This window comes from Vicugna pacos, chromosome 20 (genome assembly GCF_048564905.1).
Source record: "Vicugna pacos chromosome 20, VicPac4, whole genome shotgun sequence".
NCBI lineage: Eukaryota > Metazoa > Chordata > Mammalia > Artiodactyla > Camelidae > Vicugna > Vicugna pacos.
Window position 1 is genome coordinate 4,480,554 of NC_133006.1, and position 22,006 is coordinate 4,502,559.

A 22,006-nucleotide genomic window follows, 5' to 3' on the forward strand; every position below is an offset into this window, starting at 1 on the left:
TGAGTCCGTCCTTAACATGGAAATGGGCCCTGTCATGGATAAAGGGAAACTTGACAGGAACTTTGCTAATGGGTTCTGAAGCAAGGGAACATTATATGATGCTATATCAACAGCCCTACGATAGACTTCCATTCACTGATTAATTCAGAGTTATTTACTGAGTGCCTACCATGAGCCAGGCATTCCTCTTAGCTCTGGCGATTGTCAAGAAATAAAACAGACAGAGATCACTGATCTTACAGTCCAGTAAAGAGAGACAGAAAGTAAACAACAGACCTAATAATTAAGCAAATGATATGATGGTTCACAAGGTGATGAGCGCTGTATAAAAGGAGAAGACAGTAAGGCAACCAGGAGTGCTGGCAGGGGAAGCACCATGAAATTTTAAGCTGGGCTTTGGGAAGGAGTCATTGGGAAAAAAAATAACATCTGAACAGAGATTTTCAAAAGGTGAGGAAGTCTACGATGCTGAAATAAGGCGAGTGGGTTTCAAAAAGAACAGCCTGTACAGAGGCTGATGGGCGAACAAGCCAGACTTGTTCAAAGTAAAGGGTGAAGGTTAGAGTGGTGGTCACAGAGCATGAGGTCAAAGACAAACTGTGCAGTGGGCAAATCACGTAGGGTCCTGCAGCCCGTTATAAGTTCTTTAAGTTTTACTCAGCTTGAAGCAGGGAGCCATTGAACACAAGACTCATATTACTTGGCTCACAGTTTAAATAGATCATGTTGGCTGCCATATTGAAAGTCGACTACGTGAAGGCCCTAAAATAAATACAACAGATGTAATAAGACATTTTGTAGGGATTTCTTATAAAATATTACCCTGAAGGACAGTGTGATCATACACAAGTGTAGGCAGATACACATACACACATATGTGTTTGTGTTCTTTGTAGAGAACTTACTAGGAACTCTGACCCATGGAAACTGGACCAGAAATAGTACCCAGAAATAGTAACTCATAAAGTTATTTATGCTCTAAAGGCAGCCTATCTTATGGGCAATCTTCAATAAAACTTACATCTCACAACCAAACACTGAGAGGAATTGGGCAGCTGAGCATTTGGGTTTATAATCTCTGGCAGGATCTGAAGGGCAGGGCCCAGTACTGGGTTGCCAGTCAAAGGCATAACCAAAGGTTTTGAAAGTTTACAGTTACGTTCAAAACAGATGGTCTTTGGGCTGACTGGCACAGGGCTAGTTTGGGTTATCACTGGTTTACAGAAGAAGTGGCAGGGACGTCAGTAATGGCAGTAAAAAGAAATAAAGGGTCTCCCTAGGATTCATATCTTGGTGGAGAGACACACGGCTTCAAGTCTCGATCCGCTGTAATGAAGCAGTGACTGTGAACATATCCAAGACTGCTCTCCGGAAACTGCTGTTAGAACACAGACAGAAGAACCTGTGTGCCCCCAGCTCTGTGCTCGATTGCAGTGGTTCCCAGCCCACGGGCTGCAGACTCCAGATTAGGTTTTTTTGTGGGAGGTGTCAAGCTTTTGCAAAGGTGTCTGTTTCTCTACCTTTGCGTGCAAATTTTACTTTTCTGTTACTATAAAAATACAATTACTACATTGTGGAAGGTCCATTGAATTTCCCAACATTAAATGTGTTTACAATGGTGGGGTGTTTTTATCACCAGAAAACAATCAATACATTAATTATGATAAATACATTTGGATGAGAGATGCCAAAATGATTTAGTTTTCATCTTTGCTTTATGACAAAAAGTAATGCCAGTTATTTAAGTAACTAGCTAGGTAACTACAGTCATAGGTAGTAATAATAGCCAGTAATAGGAATCGGTAGTAATAACAACTAGGTAACTCTTAGGTGGGGACAATAAGATGCCAGTTTTATACAAGTCAGATGTATCACGGATATTCCACCTGCTATCTATGTAGAAGTCCAGATTTTCCATTTAAATATGATATTAAATGTGTGAATAAGTCTGATGTGTAAGAGACAGACAGGATTAAAGAGAAAAAAGAATCTCAATAGTAAACATGCTTGTTAATCCTTCTGTTGTTTCCTCACAAAGGTAGAAGCAGACTCGTCACATTATCAAACGCTCCTTGTGTTGGCTACCACTTAGCAGTGACATGAAACATGGTGGTAAACGTGCTTGAAGGGGACCCTGGGGCAGTCAGATATAGGCAAGAGCAGAGAAGGTTCCAATCAATCCGATTTACCTTAGACTATGTTGTTGAGACAGGAGAGAAGCGCACAGGGCACAGCCATTCAAGAAACATCACAGTAATTAACACTAAAGTGGCAGAAAACTCAGCTCCCAACAGGATCTGAGGCCCAAGATGGCAGGAGATTTGACTCCCGGTGGACCTTGAGCTTCATTATCCGCTCATTGTAATATATCAGCAGGGTAAGTGAACCTCCCACACACGCCGTGACAGTCCTGGGGCTGACCACAAAAGGTCAAAAAGCGGGCGGTGGCCCAGTTCCTGGGAATCACAGCCCGCTCCCCAAAGTGGCTGGGATAATGCTCTCAACTGTTAGCACATGAAGGTACTGAGCCCAAAAAAGCTAACGACCCCACGCCTCGTGGCCGCTTCCCTTCTGCATGAGACAGCCTGCATTCTGTCTACGAAGCACGAATCTCTCTGAATAAATCGACCTTTACTCAGCTGTGGCTCCCTCTTGAATTCTTTCCTGCACGAAGCCAAGGAGCCACACTTGGTGGGGCCAGTCCCAGGGGCTCAACTGAGACCTAGCACACGGCTGTCCTCTCACCCCACATTCTTTTCCCTGCCTTATTCTGAGCATGATATAAGATGGTTTAAGGTAATGCTAAACTATGGCACTTAGTGTGATGTAGTATGGCTCAAAACAAATGAACAATAGCATGTTGGTAATCGAAGAAAGCCCCTGAGGATACAGAAATTTCAGGATGAGATAAATAGTCGCTTTAAGGACTCACTTTGCATAAGCGAAGGTACTGCTGTAACGAACATTTTCTAAAGTGTGCTGAGGATGAGAGAGAGAATTTCCTAAACAAAGGGATATTCAGCCAAATAAAGACTGCAAATCCTGGGTGAAAAATTTAGCTCATCTCTTGTACCTCAGGACCTCTTCGAGCCTTTAAATTGCTAATCTGCACGTGAACCTCTAAGAACGTAACGCTGAAGGCAGATTTCCTAAACTTAATTGACCACAGGACCCCTCTAACTTCTCTTTTCTCATAGACAGCTGGGTAGAATGACTTTTCATAGAATATTTTGGGAAATAGTATTCTAAACTCTTCTAAATTAAGAGAGTTTCCTAATGCAGTCTGATAAATCCAAGTGAAAAGCTGCTTCTTGATAATCACACCTGTGATCTATAAATTAGAATTTCTTTTTAGGCATATGTTAAAAAGTGAAACTGAGAAAATTCTATTTCTTCCAGGCAGCTAATTTTAAGACTCTCACACTGTGCCCTGTGGAATGGCTGACTGTAACTGTTTTCCCAGTTGACTTTATAAAATGTAATGTTCTCTAAAGATATACTAGAGATCCAGAAGTGTACTCCTTTCCCTCTGAACACAAGGCAACACAAAATACCATATCACCTTGTACAGCAGCTCAGTGACCACATGGATCCATTTATAGAAAAAAAAATCAAGAATGAACGTGGAAGGTCAATCCTTATGGTTCATTGTATCACAATTGGTGTTATTTTGGGATAACACTGCTCTTTAGAAATCCACACATTTCATATATGCATATTGTAATAGAGGAGAACAAATCTGACTCCATATTAGATCTGTTCCTTGAGCTTTACCCACTGTGCCCTGTTTCCTAGGCTTAGTCTTGCTCGCTCTGCACTCACGTAAAGATAACAAGTTGCAGACTAGAGAATAACCTTTGTTTTGTTGGAGGTTTTGCAGGAGCACCATGAGCTGACCCACGTGGACAGCTGCAGGAACAAAGAATTCCTACAGCAAGAAGTTTGCAACAACCAACCACACCCCCTCCTCTGTTTTGTTATTGTGTTTTTTTGTTGTTGTATACAAGGAGCCTGTATTCTAACTGGAGCAGGATGGTTCTCCAAGACATTAGTCGGCCATCCTCTCAGTCTGCTGGCTTTCCAAATAAAGTTGCATTCCTTGCCCCAACAGCTCGTCTCCTGATGTATTGGCCTGTCGTGTGGCGAGCAGAACAAGTTTGGACTCGGTAACATATATGACTTGAATACAAAAGAATTTCTGGCAAACATAAAAATTCTGTTAAATATCTTTAACCTTTTCACATTGAAAGAGACTACCTCCATCATCAATACCTATTGAGGCTGACTGTATGCACTGTATGCAGTGGTAGGAGGTAGCACGGGGGCTTGTAAAGTACAATCTAATTCTGACTTCTGACGTCAGCGAGCTGGGTTTCTAGGGGGAAAAGGGGACATATACGTGTGCAAATAACACATCCACTGGGAACGCACACGTCTCTCCAGCCTATCAGAGCTGCACTAGCATACTGATCAACCTAATTTTAATTTCTAAAAGTAGACTGACTATTACCCAAAGATATTTTTTTTCTCCTTGAAATGAACAGTCTATTATTCCTTGTCGTGATTGGATATTTGATTTTTTTTAAAAGTAGCTTCTGAGGAACTTAATTAGCTAATGTGATTTACAGATGTTGAGTCATCTAAAAAAATAAATTAAGCAATCATTGTCTTGGTCTAGCTTTTTCAAGTGATTCTGACATAAATAACAGATGAATGAGCCAAACAGCAGTGGCGGAAAAATGTTTCAAAAGGAAATCTCTAGAGCAGGTTTCTACACAGGTGTTTAGGCAAAAATAGAGTCTGTCAACAGGATAAAAAAAATCTTTAGTCAAATATATGTACATTTTGTTCTTCACACGAGTAAACATCTGGATATCTAGAAATATTTAGATATTTTAATGTTTAGTGTTACATGTATAATCCACTATGAAGTAACGTAATTCATGAATTACACGTATATTGCAGAGAATCTGTTTTTCCTAGCAGGAGGAGGGTAAGCTAAGTTTTGCTGCTATTTGGTAAAGGGGAGTTCGATTTGACTGCCTAGAGCTGAGATGGAAAAAAATATAGGGAAAATACTAAAATCAGGTGATAGGAGCTGTGAATGAAAAATACTGCAAACCATATCAGTAAACAAAGAAGGCTGAAGCCATCAAGTCATGATCAGCGGCCGCCACCCCCCAGTGAAGACAAGCCTGCAGCCCGGCCTCTGCAGCCACTCACAGTGGTGCCCCCTGAGGGGACTCAGACTGAGAAAGGCCAGGACACTGGCTCTAGACAGCAAGATGCTTGTCAAAGGAATGAATTCAATGAATCCAAATGTTTGCTCCCTCCCATACCTAGAAGAGTGCTAAATTCTTTAACTTGAGATGCCCGGTTTTCTTCAGTTAATAAGTAATCTTTTAACGTTCCAACAACCTGGTCTTTGTTGTAAAACTTTTATGTATCCTAGCTCCTTCCCTATCTCTTCAGAGCAGTCCCTCTGAGTGATCTGGGAGGCTGTCATCCTGGGCTTGAAAGGGGTTTGAGTCCTCAGAAATGTCTGCCAAATAAAATGTAACTCTCAACTTTTAAGCTGTGCACTTATTTCAGTCAACAGAGCTCAGAGGGTTTTTCATATGCCTCTGGGAGGGCATAGGGTCTGCCACGTGTGGCAGCCAGGTTCAAGGAACTGCCCCCAGGCAATGACACCCTGGGAGGGGCGCGGGAGGACACGAGGCCCCCTGCTCTTTCCCTATCTCTGAGTATTTACATTCAGATAATAAAAGTCAAGTGGGATTTGGAGAGACGTTTAGTTTGCAGGTCAGCATTATTTCCTGCAGTTCCTTTTCCCCCTGTGACCCTCATATGTGATGCATAAAAATAAACGGAGACCACAAAGTCGGGGAGGGGGGGAGTGATTTTGTCCAGATTGGTTGGATGTGGGTTGTGGAAAATCTAATCTCCTACTAACATCCTAAAAAGAGTCACTGTGGTCACCAATACATGGAAGCATTCCTTCCATTATATTATACAATTATTTTTTATTCTCAATCAGAAATAAATAATAGGTACAATTTATATTATGTATGCTCCAGCCTGTGCTAAACTTTTCCTATTTTAGAGAATATTAAGGCATTTTCTAGGGGGATGAGTAGAGCGCAATGGGGTGCCTGAGGGTTTGACGGATAATGTTTAGAGAATGAAATGGAGTGGAAGTTTGAGTGACTGCAATAAATTGATCTAAAGTGTAAAAAATGACAACATAATGCCATCTGCAGCAACATGGATGTTTCTGGAGAATGTCATTCTAAGTGAAGTAAGCCAGAAAGAAAGAAAAATACCATATAATATCACTCATGTGTGGAATCTTAAAAAAAAAAAAAAAAAGGAGAAACATGAAAACAGAAACAGACTCACAGACATAGAATACAGACTTGTGGTTGCCAGCGGGGAGGGGGCTGGGAAGGGACAGACTGGGAGTCTGAGATTTGTAGATACTGACAGTATATGTAGAATAGATAAACAAGATTATACTGTCTAGCACAGGGAAATATATACAAGATCTTGTGGTAGCTCATGGTGGAAAAGAATGTGAAAATGAATATATGTATATTTATGTTATGACTGAAAAATTGCTATGTACACTGGAAATTGACACAACATTGTAAACTGCCTATAACTCAAAAATTAAATAAATAAAGTGTAATAGACAACCCACAGTCAAGTTTCTTCACCCTTGTGTCTGTTTTTTATAATGAGCCACATTTCCTGACTTTATTACTTAGAAAAGAAGTTTAGGGTCAGTTGGTAGCAGGCAGGCAAGTTTCATATTTATGTAGCACGTACAGAACCTTATTCCTGCTCAAAGTCTTACGATCGATACTGAGGGAAAAGAAATCTCTGGATAAAATACATTCTAAATGTAACAAATTGATAGAGCATTTTTTATCCTGCTTAAAATGAACTATGGAAGTGAGATTATGCTGAAAGGTAATGAGTTACAGTTTGGTGGTCAAATTACCTCATTGTAAGATAAAATATTCATTCCTTTCAGAAGATAACTATGAGAAAACTACTTTTCTATTACAATTATCTTCAGGAAGTCTGAGGCAAAATGACCTGTGCTTTTCAATATAGATCATTTAATTTTCTAATAGAGAACAAGTTTAGCACTTTAATGGGGTTTTAGTCATGCATTTTTATAATTCCTTCTCCCATACTAAGCGTTTGACGCCTCTAGTTGGAAGGCCCTTAAACTTAGACCCATGGTGCTGATCCCCTGGACCTCTGCATAAAATATTAATGTGACTGTGCCTTTTTCTGGGCACAGTATCTGGAGGTTTCATCTGATTCCAAAGTGATCTAAAAGTGTCACAGTGATCTACCAGGCAACAGGAAATAAGAATGACACAATAAGTTAAGGAGTCAAAGATTCTGTGACTTTATGTGATGTGACAGTCCAATTCTTATTTTTTGTTCTATAAATAACATAGTTTGTTTTTTCCAGGTTTACTGAGGTATATTTGACAAATCAAATTATAAAATTATATAAAGTATACAAAGTGATGATTTGCTATATGTGTACCTTGTGAAGGAATTCCCCCCACTGAGTTAATTAGCATCCATAATCTTTACACATATGTATCTATTTCCCCCCAGTTCTTAATATTGCACCTAGCCTCAATAAGTGTCCCGTAACCATTGTACCCTGACTTCACCTTTTTGGAAGGTGGATTTTGAGAGACCTAAGAGTTCATAAAACCACTGGAATGAGGCGAGTATTCCTGGTCCAGACATTTATTTTATTTTATTTTAGCCGCTCCCTATCTTGTATCTAAATGAAACATTTCCCTAAATAGTAGCATAATCAGATGTTTATTCATTCATATATTTATAATTTCTAAAAATAAAGCTAATTTAAGCTACATTAAGAACGTATTTGGGCAATTTACCAAACAATTCCTAATACATATTTATTCAATATATGGGATAGTGTTATCAAACTAAGATCTATCAAAATTGTATATTTTCAATTGGAATACATTTTACAGCAAAACAGGATCTTTTAAAATTAAAAAAAAACTATCACTCAGGTAGTCATACAAATACAATGTTGAATTAAACAAAATTCACTACCTAAAAGTTGAGAATTATATTTTATTTGGCAGATTTTTCTGAGGACTCAGCCTGGGACACAGTATTTCAGATCATTCTCAGAGGCTGTTCCAATGTGGCAAGGTAGAGGCCCCGATATATGAGTTTTTGCAACAAAGACCAGGTAGTCTGAACATCAGAAGGTTACTGTTAATTAAAGAAACTCAGATATCTCAAGTTAAGGAATTTAGTGCTTTTCCGTGTAAGGGAAGGTGCAGAGGTCTGGGCTCACTGGAATCATTCTTTTGATGTGCACCTGGCTGTCTAGGGCCTGTATCCTGCTCTTTCCCATCCTGAGTCCCCTCAGGGGGCACTGCGAGGGGCTGCCTGCTTGTCTGCATCCTGACTTCCCTCTGCTTGCTGTCAGGGGTGGTGGCAGTGGCTGATGACTTGAGGGCCACAGCATCCTTTGTTTACTAATACGGCTGCAATACTCTTCATTCACAATAGCAACATACATGAAGTTATAATTGTAATATTGTGCTACATTTGAATTATTAGACTAATGTGGGCTTTCTCTCCCCTATATTTATAAGAAAGAAAGAAAGAAATGCCTCCCCTGAAATTTGAGAAAGAAAAGAAAAGAAGAAAGGGGAAAAAGTGAAGAAAGAAATACCTTAATAGTTACCAGTGAAATTTGAAGCAGAAAAGAATTAGATCTATTTCAAAGTGTCAATTTTCCAAGTTTTACACCTTGAATCAGTAGTCACATATCCATGCATGAATGAGAACAAAGGGCAGCGGGGAGCTACAGCTGAAAGGAGAGACTGAAAGGGTCAGAAGGAAAAGGGTTTACCAGCTCTTACGGCAAAACAAAGTTGGGAGGAGTCCCGAAGCTTGAGTGAATGAGCAGCAGTGGGGAGAGGAGAAAGAAGGTTGGTAAATGTGTTGGGAAGGAGCTGAAAGGTGACCAGGCACACAGAGAGAGATGGGTCATTGTAACCCGGAGCTACTTCAGATTCCCTCCTGTGCCTGGGACTCCCAGGATGAAGTTCTGACCACTGGTTTTCGTGATCTTGAGATCTCCTTGAGATCCTGCCACCAGTCCCTGTCTCTGACTCTCAATCTCTCTCTCCCCTCACCCTTCATTTATTCGTTTATTTTCAAATGTCCCTCTGATCTAATCTAAATGAATCACTTTTCAAACAATCTCACTAAGATCAAATAGTCCTCTCTATAGTGTGTGGGACCATTGGTTAAACCTGTAACTTCATTACTCAGGTGAGAGGACCTTGAGGCTCCAGGATGGTTACTTCAAATAGCGTTTTGTTTTTATTCCTGAGAATAACCAGTAATATATGCATTATTTTGTCAGCCCCTTTTTGTCTTCTGCAGTCTACTTACTAAATATATTTTAATACATTGTTTTAATGTGCTGCATTATTAAGCATTACTGCTGACTGCGAGAATGGTCTCACCACAATCTAAGAAGAATCAACTTGTTCTCAGAGACGACTGAATATTCCTTTGAGTGTCTGGCAACATACAATTCCAACACATGTTATTTAATGCTTCTACTCCTGCCGTAAAAGTTCTCTCAAACACCCCTCTCCTATGTTTAAATCACCTGTGAAGTGCTTTCACTAAGGGTACATTTGTGCCATGATTAAAAAAAAAAAAGGGCAAAGAAGAGGTCCATAAGCGAAACAGATTTACGAAGAAATTATTGAATGAATGAGTAGCTAAGCATTAGCAAGAAAAAAAAACTCCCCCTGTTTTACCACTAAAAATAATGTTGGCACATGCTTACTGAATGACAAATCCAGAGTTGTCTATGTGAAAAGAATTAGGCAAAAAGGATGCTCTAAATATGGCAGAGCCCAATGCCACCCAAAAGAGACTTCCTTCATCCTCTCCAACAGAGGGCGAGAGAGGCCATAGCAGGCGGGCCTTCCCACTGTGATAATGTCCCTGATTAGGGACCATCTGACCCAACCCTCCTGCCGCCCGACCTTGGGCCATTCAGATAACCATGCTGGCCGTTAGTACCTTTAATCATAAAATGAGGGCTAGATTCTACCACTGGTTTTCAAACCACCCTCTTTGGGATGTTATGTCTCTGAAAATTCTTTAGGAGGCCGGCAAAAATATTTTCAAGTATTTTCTTCCAAACCATTACTATTTAAACTGGCTTGGAAACCTATTAATTGCTCTAAACTCAAAAATCCCTTCCAGATCTGCAATTATGTGAATGCATCTGTACAGGTGTCGGGATAAAAGCTGTAACAGAGAAAATGTTTTCTGTGACAAAGGGGGCTGGATGTAATTCCAGGGTAGCGGGGGGGTCTGAGGAATTTTGGAAAACAAGACTATCTTTGTTCACAAAACCGAAGATTGTTATTACCATTCTCATGGGTGTTGCCAACTGAAATCAATGCACAACCTACGAGCTGAGAGGTACATTTTATTCGGTGGACATTTCTGAGGACTTGAACCCCTTCGAGCCCGGGATGACAGCCTCTCAGATCGCTCTGAGTGGCTGCTCCGAAGAGGGAGGGGAGGAGCCAGGATATAGAAGTTTTACAACGAAGACAAGGTAGTTGGAACATTAAAGATTACTTATTAACTGAAGAAAACCAAGCATCTCAAGTTAAAGAATTGAGCGCTTTTCTATGGGAGGGGGCAAACACCTGGGCTCACTGAATTCATTTCTTTGACAAGCACCTAGCTACCTAGGGCCAGTGTCCTGTCCTTTCTTATTCTGAGTCCCCTCAGAGGGCACCACTGTGAGTGGCTGTAGAGGCCAGGCTGCAGGCCTGTCTTCACTGGGGGCTGGTGGCAGCCACTTATGACTTGATGGCTTCAGCATTCTTTGTGTACTGATATGGTTTGCAGTATTTTTTGTTCACTGTATGATCTGTGTTTTGCTGCATTTTGGTCAGAACATCTAAGTTCTAGAGAAAGGGTTACTCTCCTCTTATTACAAACTTGTGCACTAATCAGCTCACTGTTAATCCTAATAATTCAGTACACTTTTTAAAGTAAAGAATAGTTCTCACATAGTTGGTCTTTTATTCATTCCTTACACAGTAAGTCTGTTTCACACTTAAAAATGTGCCTGGGATAGGATGATGTCTGTACCTTGCATGAAGACAAATTTTAGCTGAAACCTTGTCCTATGTGTTGCTTGTCTATTTCTGGGCTTAAAAGAGAGAGTATTTATCCATCTTCGTAGAAGGATCTCCATTCAACATAAAGAGAATTCCACTCTGACTCTGACATATATCCTTGCTTATAATGCGTCTTTCTAAATCTCAAACTTCTCAAGTAAGAAGTAGATTAGGATAAAAAAGGGAAGGGTAGAAAAAAATATTTAACTCATCTTGGGGACATGTGCTAATACTAGATAAAGTTTTCTGTCCTCTCACTGTCCCCTGGGGAACAGATGGGACCAATAAGTTTGGCTAAAATTATTACAAGACTCTGTGTGCTCAAATATTATTTTGACCTAAACAAAGATAAATACCAGTTGGAGAATGTGGACTTCTAGATGACAGATGTGGCTTAAATAATACAGTCACTTAAAATTTTAAGATCTCATTATTCTTATTGCAACAGAGTAACTAACACATCCATATTACAGCAGCCAAGCTCTCGAATTCTAAACTTTAGAATAGAAAAAATGAAGACACAAAGGGCATCTGAGAAGTGGCAGCAATCTAAAAGTTAACAGGCTTTTAAGAATCTCAAAAGAAGTTTGCACTGAAAAGGGGCCAGTTTCAACAGTTATTTAATATTGATAACAACAGACAGATTGTGCAAATAGATACCAGAAGTGATTATTTTCTTTGTATGTGAATAGTGCCAAAGTCCTAGTGATTGACTAACCAAAAATGGTAGCATTATCACCCTCACGTATCAATAATTCAACATTTCCATCCATATTACTTGACGGAGTATTTTGGAGAAAAGATTCTTAATTGGCGTGAGTCACATGAAGAACTGACTAGTTAAAATGATTATATATTTCCAGTCTCTTTCAAACGCATTTTAAACAATCTTTCACTGTCATAGGAACCAAAATACCCATTCTTCCTATTAACATTAGAAGCAGTAACAAGAAAAATGCCAACCATCCCCCATTTCCCTCAAGCTCATTACAATGTTGCATTTTTACACTCTGCCTGCCAGGGCACACTCTTCAAATACCAGATGGTTTAATTAATTACATTGTAATAGCTTGTGCCTCCATCTCATGTGAAAAACTAAGAGAAAGTACAAACAAAATAGGGAAGGAAACCATTCTTACCAGAAATCTCTGCTAATACCAGGATTTGAACACAGACTTAAGAAAAACTGCCCTGAAATATTAGTATTTTCACAACAGCAATTCTTATCCTCTGATGATTGTTCATCACACTGATCTCCAGACACCAATGGTTAATACCACATGAAAATGTACAAAAGCGGTATTTTCTATGTTTTATTCAAATCTAGTTTATACCACTTATCAACTGATTTGTAATGACATACAGATGTTTTAACTGGTTTGACTCTTAGACATTCTATTCTGCTTTTGTTACCCGATGTGGAAAGAACACGCTATTGTGAGGAAACCCTGGGCTGTAATGTCAGGTACATCTTGCCATGGATTCACGCTGCTCGTGCAGCTACAGATGGTCTCAGCCTCAGTCTCCTCACTGAGACGATAAGCATTCCACCTCCTTCTCGGACTTGTGAGGATCACAAAACGTGGTCTGTAAGCCACGCAGCAGGCTGCCTGACAGGCCACAGATTCTAAACCAGTGCACAGTCCCTTCCCTAAGGAAAAGTCTATAGGCAGAAGGCATATGAAGAGAGCAGAAATAAGCCATGAACATTTTAATTTTTCTAATGAAAACCTTCTTAAAATGAATCTTACCATGAGAATTGGCTAATAATGGCCACTAGGTACTGCCGTTGGCACACTTATCACTTATGAGAATGCTCTGAATTCCCAAATAGGTTATCGTAATAATTCTACCATTAGGGAAAGACCTTCATTGCTATCTGTGCAGAATAACTTGGCAACATCTGTATAAACATCTGTATGGAAACAGCTGTGGATCTCGTGTTTACAGAGGTAGATGTTCATGGAATACTGAGCTTCTCTGTGGAATATGTATTTTTTTATTTTAAAGACATAATTCCTGATTTATTACAAAATGAAACACTCAGAAGTGTTGAGCGATACCCAAAGTTCAAATGTAAAAGCTCTCCTGCCTATAAACTTACTTTGGCTGCTTCTTTCCACCTGCTAAATAAAAAGTGAACTCATTAAACTGAACTAACTGTGGAAGATTTAGCCATTCTGGGAAGATAGTGACCAAGAATGATGACTCTCTCTTTACCAGCTCTAACGTAGCAGCATATTTTGCGTGAACTAAGGGCTGGGACGATGCTCAGAAGCTTCTGTGCACAGCAGGCCTTGAGTCCTCTGCGAGGCTCGGCTGAGGCAACTGAAGGGATTGGGCAGCATCCCCTGTGGGTGGAGTGAGTACCTGAAACCCAGTGTCGGAAAACCCGGAGTGCTGACGGTGGAGTGAGCACTTGGGCAGGAGTCTGGCTTGCCCAGATCTATACTTCACCCACATGGAAAGCTGCCACAGACCCACGGGGGAATGTCTGGTCTCCCTGGAGGCAAGAGGCCAAGAGAGATCAGAACAGTGAGCCCTCAGTCCGCAGAGGTGATGGGAGACTGGAGCGTGCGATGGCATTTTTTTAGGTTCTCACCTTGTTTTTGGTGGCCTGCCTAGTTCTACGTTTTTGGTCCATGTGGGGGAGACTATTTCACTTTGTAACACTTTGGAGGACTGGTTGTAACTGAGCAGGACCCTGGGGGGCCTTCCGGGTCAGACCCCTCCCCCATACCCTCCGCTGCAGCTCCTCTCTGAAGGATCCAGGTAATAGTACCTCATGTCTATTTCCTGCTTTTTTCAGATGCTTAAAACCACCACCCAAGGGAAGGAATTAACTACTCGATGATCCAGAGCACGTGGTCCCCACATCTTCTGGCACCTGGGGGTTGATGGTGTTGACCGCCCTGTTACCTCAACACCAAGCAGTCGGAGAACTGTGCATAAGCTAATCATGTGCCCTGTGACCCTCTCCCTCGCCTGGCCTTTAAATATGTTTTGCTGAAACCTTTCGGGCAGTTCAGGGTTTTCTTGGGCATGAGCCACCCCGTCCTCCTTGCCCGGCCCTGCAATAAACCTTCCTCTGCTCCAGGCTCATGTTTCAGTTTGGCCTCATGGTGTGGCGGGTACACAAACTTGCCTTCGGTAACATGGTACCTGAAGAAAACCACACTACATCGAGACAGAAAGAAAGGAAAAAAGAAAAAGGGAAGAGCATCCAGAAAAAGCAGAAAACAAACCAAAAAAAAAACAGTCAGAAAAACTACCCGGTGAAAAAAAAGTGGCTGGAGAAGAACAGGAATACACCTGAACAGAAAAACGGAAGAAATGCCTGAGATCGTACAGCTACAGTACTTTCTGAAGAAACAGAACAAAACAGTATCTTCCTGATTTCCGCCTAAACCATTCACCTGAACCTGGCGGCTGAGAAGACCTTGAAGGCCGTATCTCTGGAACACATGACCAAAATGGTAAGATGAAAACTGTTCGAAAAAGAAAATTTGAAGCAAGCTCCGGGAAACTTGCCACAAGTTAACAGGAGCTCCCAAAGGAGAAAAAAAGGGAAAAATATAGAGAAAAGAACATCTACAAATAATAGGGAGAGACTTCTGAAAGAAAGACCTAATACTGCGAGCAGGCTGAGGGAAGGGCCAGACCGACGTGGGTTCCGGTGAAGTCCTTGACCTCTGAGGACGAGGCACCGCAACCTTACAGGGGTGCAGAGAGAACGGACAGAGCTCATCTGCAGCGCCAGAAGCAGGAGGAAGGCAGAACTTCAGTGAGAGGTGCTGAGAGATGGGAAAGGGCTGTGTTGTGAGAACCGGAATGCCTCCCTGACATCTCTCAGCTGAGAGGAATAAAAGCTATTTGATGATCAGCAAGAATTCCATTAGTCTGTCATCTAAACAGCCCATCAGAGGATGATATGTGAACTAAGACTCAAACCAAGCAAGTGAATTGGGTTATGGCAGGACGAGTTTTACAGCCCGACTTCCTCCGATTTCCTATCCTGTCCTACACCACCTGCCAACCCATTTGCAAGGCCCAGGAGCAATGGACACCTGGAATGGAGAAATTGGGGACACTGAGTGAGTCGTCCATGCTGCCTTCATCACACCTGCTCCCCAACTGTAAATACGGGGATGAGGGGAGCTTTGAAATGGATTTGAAACTGACATCATAGATTGGAACTAACTGGACTTAAAACCTGAATATTGTAAATTAAGATTCTTCTTAGAGGAGAATGAGTGGAAAGCTATGTGATTTGCTCAAACTGTTGCTAATGAAAAAGAGTGACAGTGGTTATTGAAAAATAAAACCAATTACAGTTTGTACCACGTTGAGTACAGACTATACCCAGTCAGCCATTTGTACTGGCATTTTAAGGAATTGTTGTAAATGCATCCTCATGTGCACTATGTAGAGAGATTGGGTAGAACAGACAGAGAAAGGGACAGAGGAACAAGAATTCAGGATGAGATAGAAGATACAGTTTTTGGAGGAATGAGGATTCATCTAAGTTCCCTGGAAACTAGGTTGGATACTGTCTGGAGGAACCAAACATTTTCCATTATAGCTTCTCGAAAAAGAGGCTTCAGAACCACTAAATGAGCTCAGTTAATCAAGGAAAGGCAATTCAAAATACGCTTACATTGTATCTTACGTAGCTGCAAAATTTGTTGTTTTAAAAGTAAGAACTAATGGCAAGAATAGAAGTTGAAGACACATTTCAGGAATTCATAATTTTGCAAAAAATAATCCATTTTAAAATATGCTTTTCCCTATGTAATAGAGAACAGATCTGACCCCGTATCAGACCACTGTGCCCTTTTTCTAGCCTCAGTCTTGCCAGCTCTGCACCTTTTGGGAAACAATGTTGCCTTAAGCCTGAAATAGACAAGAGAGCCTGTTCTTGGGGCTCTGACCTTTAAGGATGTCAGCACTTCTGCACTTAGGTCCAGATGGCAAGTTGCAAAACAGAGAATAACCTTTGTTTTGTTGGAGGTTTACAGGGACACTATGACCTGGCCCACATGGATGGCTGCAAGAACAGAGAATACCTGCAGCAAGGAGTTTGTGACAATGAACCACACCCCCTCCCCTATTTTTTTGTCTAAAAGGAGCCTGTATTCTGACTAGAGAAGGATGGTTCTCCAAGACATTGGTCTGCCGGCTTTCTGAATAAAGTCGCTATTCCTTGCCCCAACACCTCGTCTCCTGATCTATTGACCTGTCATGCGGGTGAGCAGAACGAGTTTGGACTCAGTAACACATGTAAGTTTTTCTTGTTACATTAAAAATACTTTTTTTTCAATATGAAATAGTGGGTCATCAACACAGTCAAGAAGCAATCAAAACATCCTCTCTTTCTTCACCCTCGCCCCCGACTTCATTCATCTCACTCTTTGTTTCAAGGAATAACTTGCCATTGTCTGTAGAGCCGTGGTCTCTGTCAGTAAAAGATTTCTCTTAGAAATGACACCTTCTGTTTGATCACAGTGTTGCCTGATGTATCCTCACTATTGTCCCATCTGGTCTCCCATTTCCAATTCTTCCTCAAAGACTCCTGCATATTATTTATCTTTTATTTTTAAACTATTTATTTTTAATTTCTTTTTAAATGGAGGTACTGGGCATTGAACCCAGGACCTCATGCATGCTAAGCATGTGCTCTACCACTGAGCTATACCCTCCCCCCTCCCAAATTTATCTTTTAAATCTTGAAAATAGTTATCTGGTTCTTAAACTCCACAAGAGCAGTGGCTGATGTGACACAAACTCCTAAAATTGTTCCTGGCATATATGTGATACTCAGAAATATTTGTTACATTTCAACAAACCCTTTGCCTTGCATTAATTAATATCATCTATTTTACTTATTTAAACAAAGCTTTCATCTTGCATTAATTAGTACAATTTATTTTTGCTTATTTAAATGATTTACTCAGTTAAAATGTATGCATTTTATTTAACAGATTCTGATGATTGAGCTACTTTTCTGCTTTGTTTCCTTTTTTGGTACCAAATCCTTCAATAATCATGAGTTGCTTCCATCTGTAATTTGCAAGTCAGCGTTGGTATGTTTATCATATACCTATGTACAAGTCTGGATTAGCACTAAGTAAATGTTTTGGATATAACATACATTTTCTATTTGATCCTCTAAGACTTTCCTTAATACCAGAACCCTGTAAGAGGTGAGATCCTTCCTTTGGAGATCAAACCTGCATCTTTAGGAGCTACAGTCTGTAACAACACAGATAACTTTTTAGGAATGCTGCGAAGCCTTCGATGTTAATAACTACCTATGGAATTGCAAAAGCAGGTCCTTTGATTCTAATGTCAGTTAACTCATCAAGATGAAATCAAGGTGCTGTAGAAAGGGGAGATTGAAGCTGAGCATCTAAAAAGCAATCAAAGCTCATGAAAAGAGAGGCCTTAGAGAATTCAGAACCCTGGCATCAAATGGGAACAGAGATAATTAGCAGTAAATTCTGTCTTAAGATAGAACGCAGATGATCACACCCTGACCCTAGGCTCAGAGAGTGCGTATCTGGCTGTCTGCCCTGGTGAGGAGGAAGAAGGCACTTACATTAGGGTGAGCAGGAAAATCACACTCAAATGGTTATCCACTGCCCCTTTTATCTGTCTTTCAGGTTATGTCCATCAAATTGGCAATGCTAAAATGGCCTTGGGTTTTAATAATAATAATAATAATAATAATAATAATAATAATAATGTCAGTATTATTATTATATAATTATTATTAGTTCTATTCTAAGAACCAGTAATAATTTTAATTCTTTTAAAGTCATAGGCTTATATTACTTATTACAACTTAGCAGATAAGAAGAAATACTCAGCATTAGATGATGACAAATTTTTCCAAATAGAATACGATCATAGTGCTATGGCAAGACAGGAAACACTCTGCACAAGCAGCAGCTCCACCAATGCATGGCTTTGTGCTTAGCGCTTTTCGCTACCACACTATTAGAATACAGTTAATCACAGGAAAGCAAAGGGAATTCACTGGTTTTGAGGATGGAAGTCCGAGGCAAACTCTTGACAGCACTGTAACAACCGCCACATCAATGAAGGAATGACATCCAGGTGGAGGGTTCTGTTTCTCCCTCTGCACTGAATGTTATTGTTTTACTCTGTTCCTGGCCATTCTCTTGCCTGCAAGGTGTTATTATTGCCTTCATCGTGAACTCCTGCCATCAGCCAGACAAACGGGTCCGCCATTCCCCACCTTGTAGCCTTGACATTCATCAGTGTTACTTTCGCTGGCTGGTGGGTTTTTATTTAATCCCTTGTATTCCCTGTATATTCATCTGCATGAAAGACTCTGACCAAATGTTCACTGTTTACCAAATTATAGCATGAATTCCTCTATATTTATTTCTATTACATCTATTTCTAAGCATTCTTATGTGAAATAAATCTTCCAAAATGTTATTAATTTTTTTTTGTGTATGAAAGTCTAGATCATCTTCTATCTCCTAGACTGAAAATACCCTGATTTCTTTTCTCTTTTCTGTATTATATCTACTTAACTTTCCTGTCTGATTGCTGTTGGCAATCAGTGTCATTTTCCCATTTCACAGCTAGGATTACAATCTTTGAGGACTAGAAAGCAAGAATGTCCTCTATTTGCTTTCACCATATGGAGGAAAAGAGATTTACTTTTCCTCCATAGGCACTCTTAGTAGGTTTCCTGTATGGGTTTCCAATATTTCAAATGTGAAATGAAATAATATGCCCTAATTGCCCCATTTCAGGGGCAATCACATCTGTCACCAAGACATACATCCCATCTAATGCAGGAAAGAAATAACCTGGAATGATTCTTTTTTTTTTTTTTTTTTTTTGCCTGTGTTGGATTGACTAAAAGTTGTGTATGTGAGACTGGCAGGACCAACAAAGGACACACACAGACAAATATAAAACTTCACATTAGTATAAAAGTTGTGTGTGTGTATTCACGCCACTTTATGTGTTACTAGAGATGACGTGAAAATCTTCAAACAGTATGTTTCCCTTTCTAGCAAAGAAGGAACTAAATATGGGGAGCTGGGAATGTCCATCTGGGTTTGTTCGTTTTCTACTGGAGAGTGTTTTTGTTAAGACCTAACACACACTCACACACACACACATATTTTCTTTAAATGATGCAAACCTCTAGTGATGCTCATTAGAGATTAAACGCAGGCATGACAAATACCACTTTTCACATTCCGTCACCTCTGGTAATACAACAGTACTGTGTAGCATAAACACCAGAAAGATTCTGAGACCAGGACAGGGTTGGTGGAAGTAAGTGCTGCGATCTCTTAATCCTGTGAATGACTAACTCTTAAGGAGGTAACAAAGATATTTGTGATCTGTGACCTAGATCTGGTTTCTTGTTTGTGTGGAAAACCCTCCTTTCATCTTTTTTTTTTAAACTAAAGGATGTGTAAATTCACATTCAAAAGGCAGAATCTTCCTGAAGACTTCCTAAGTTCTGATCATGAGATAGTGCATTTTGTTTTAATGATGAGTTAATTACTAAGCATTGGTATAACTTACCAATGCAACCTAATGGAAGGTGAGAGGCAGCCAATTTAGGAAAATGCGATACAGTGACGTTATTTTAAAGTACATGCCCTCCCCAACATTTTGCAAGGAGCAATCTGCACAGCCCTATGTGCCAGCCTTAGTGCCTGGGCTATTAAAGAAAGGGGTGTTACAAAATATAATAATGGCAATTCTTGTTTCCCCATTTATAGGTTACAAAGGGAAGAGACGGGCATTAACATAACTGAAACATGTGTTAGTGTAGGATTTTACATCCCTTTTGTCATGATTTGTCAAATTTATTTACCGCTCCTAATCTATATTTGCAAGACAAATTAGCAAATATTAAAAAAAAAAACTTTAATACAGCACCTTCACAGAGCATTAGAGATTTAAAATGAGCAAGCTTCAGTTGATTGATGTGTTATTGACCTGCCACACTACTTGTTTTGATAAGGCTGAATGGCGGCCACCAAGCTGGAAATTTTCCCCATGGCAATAATATTTCTTTTGCCTTTAATAAATCACTGAAGATGTGAAAACTATGCTGATTTCCAACATCTGACATGATACAGACATTTTTGAGGAGCTGGATGCTTCTCAGTCAGCAGCCTTAGACGATTACATCCCATTGGAGGGCAAAGTTGGGTACGTGGTGGATAACGTAGAGGAAGGTGAAAGCTCTAACCGTGGAAAGATGTTCCATTTAGCAGAGGAACTGGGTGTCAGGAGAACCCCCTATCAGTCTGCGTTACCTTTCCGTGCTGTTCTAGCTTGCCTCCTGCTGGCTACGGTTCTTCACCTGTGATGTTTCTAAGAGTTAGTATCCTGACATGTTAGTTCTATGGGCTTTTATTTAAATGTCAAAGGAAACCTGAAATCACCAAGTGATTTCGTATAACAGTTCATTTTTGCCCCTGGTGGTTCTGGCAATGAAGGAAGTCAACAGCTGCCATCCTTTGCTTGGTACTAAGGCAAATGGGAAAAAAAATTTACCAAGTAGAATGCCTTTCATTGATTGTAAGATCTGCTAATTCCACATTGAGTGATACAGAATTTTTTTTAAAGCTTATTCATTCATAGACAAAATATTTATGAAGTGCTTACTTGGTGCCTGGCATCATCCAAATTGGAGAACAGAGCAGTGAAAATGATACAATAAACCCTGTCCTCACGACATTTATATTTTAGCAGGAAAATCGGCAACAAATAAGCAAAAAAATAAACATAGTATATCTGAAGTTAAGAGCTAAGAGGAAAATAAACAAGTGAAAGGGGCCCCAGTCAGACCACTTCTTCTTTTTCTTTTTTTAATAGAGGTACTGGGAATTGAACTCAGGACCTCATGCGTGTGAAGCATGCGCTCTACCACTGAGCTACACCGCCCCCCTTCAGCCAGACCCCTGAACAAACACTTATTTGTGCCAGACAATTCTCTAATGATGGGAGCACCAGAGACACTGCCAGCCCTGCCCTCACGGAGTATACATTTCAGGGGTGAAGACGTAAATGAAATGATTACAAGTACTAGGTCTAAGACGTAAGTGACATGCATTACTGGTATTTATAAGAAAATAGAGTTAACCTAGCCTACAGCCTAGATCTAAAATCTATGTTGTAATGAAATGGTATTTCTTTGTACATAGCTCACCTCAAAAACTCATTCCAAGATTCTATCTACAATAATAAAATAGATTAAAATATCAATGAATTTATGTATTATATATATTAAAATATATGTAGTGCATTTTAATTTTCTATGTCCTTTCATATGCATTATTCCATTTGATATTCAGAATAATTGTGAGAGAGGTCAGCTGAAGATTATCTTTTTAAAGATGATTAAGCTAAAGTTCTGAGAATTAACTGACTTGTCTACAGTCACAAAATGAGTCAGTAATGCAGGCAGTCCTAGCTTTTTCCTCTACCACTTAATCACCAGAGGTCTGGTCTGAGCTAAATATAGTAAAACTCTTTACCCAACAGCACCAGCTTTTCTGTTCAGAAGCAAAAGGAAGAGAGAACACAGCATCCCCGTTCTTAAGAAATATGAGATCTATTTAGGGAGGTGTTCACATAAATACCAGATAGTAAATTGTGCGGATGTTCCATGTGCATATAAAGCCATGGAATGATCAGAGTGCTACGGAATGATTCTATAACCTTCCCTTGACAGAAATTTTTAAATTGGG

General features: G+C 40.0%; 1 protein-coding gene and 1 non-coding gene across 4 annotated transcripts in view; both read right to left on the reverse strand.

The window, feature by feature from the left end:
* KHDRBS2 (KH RNA binding domain containing, signal transduction associated 2) overlaps window positions 1-22,006 on the reverse strand; it is a 512,181-nt gene that overhangs the window by 246,697 nt on the left and 243,478 nt on the right. The window lies entirely within an intron of this gene.
* Window positions 21,129-21,200, reverse strand: TRNAV-CAC (transfer RNA valine (anticodon CAC)). Its single transcript has one exon. It is a non-coding gene; the product is annotated as a tRNA-Val (tRNA).